The sequence below is a fragment of the Theobroma umbraticum genome, unplaced genomic scaffold (genome assembly GCF_002168275.2).
Source record: "Theobroma umbraticum cultivar Fairchild unplaced genomic scaffold, ASM216827v3 scaffold_31.0, whole genome shotgun sequence".
Lineage (NCBI taxonomy): Eukaryota > Viridiplantae > Streptophyta > Magnoliopsida > Malvales > Malvaceae > Theobroma > Theobroma umbraticum.
Genome location: NW_018397283.1, coordinates 919387 through 920655, shown reverse-complemented (window position 1 = coordinate 920655; position 1269 = coordinate 919387).

Genomic DNA, 1269 nt, shown 5'->3' with positions numbered 1-1269 from the left:
ATATATATATATAGTGAATGGGGCCAGGAAATCCTATTGGTAATCGGATATCAGTCACAGTTGTGGGTTTACCCTGCCTGAGTAGTGGGTAGCTAACACAGTTAAAAGACAAACCAAACTCTTTATTTATTTTGATTAATTAACAGCACAATTACTACAAAAATAAAACCATTCTTAATTTATTTTGATTATTTATTCCCCTAGTCTCAGATAAAAATAAAACTATTAATTATTAACACAAAAATCAAATATTAGTTGCAAGAAAAAAAAAATCTTATCATCACTTTGTCCAATTGTAAGTTGTAATTTTAGTAATTTTTATTTACAATTTATTTTTGTTATTACACATTAAACAATGGGATCATAAAAATAATAAAATAAAATTAGTTTTGGGTTTTATAAAAAATAAATTTTTTTCTGTACATTTATTTTCTGTCCTTAAAATCATTGTTCTTCATTTATAATTAATTTTTTTATATCATTATATGCTTATTTCTACCATTTAAGAGCCGAGCTAACCTGGCCAGCGTTGCAATGAGATTGCTGATCCGAGGCTTTTCAAGGATTATGGGAATTTAAAGAAGAGCTCACTCAATACTTACCCAAGAAGGACAGTTATTGGCCTGGCAAATATGAAGGGTGTTTATCAGCTATAATTAGAGTTGGATTGTCTTGTGCAGCTTCCCCAGCAAAAGATTGTTTATCAATGAGAGAAACATAGACAAAGTTGCATGAGATTAAGGAATTCTTTACTTAATTAAGGTTGGAAACCCTGTAAGGCAGCCCATCAGCCTCAGTTGTGTATATGTTTTATCTGATATAGCTTTGCTGAAGGACTGTGCTATTATTTTTAGTATCAGTCCTAGCAGAATTTGTTTAGATTATTGATACCATATGATACAAGAGAAATTTTTTTTGATTTCATTGTTAAAGATGAGTCAATTGTCTTCTCAGAAGAAGCAAAGCACCACTGTCTTTCCCACCAATTGAAGCTACTTCAAAAACCAGGCATTGTTTGAGTTGGACAGGAAAAATCAGAACTCAGCTCAAATGCAACCCTTGGGACAGAACAACTTGACAGTAAGGCATGATCAGATATCTAAGCTGTTAATTGCCAGGTCCCAGTTTGCAGAAAGCAGAAACAGGAAAAAAACCTTGGGAATTAACACTGTTGTTTAATTGCTTGGGAGATAATGATCATTGTTTCAGAATAACTAATCACCTTTCTCATTGATAGCCAGCTAAAATTTTCTTCTGTTTGTAGCTCTC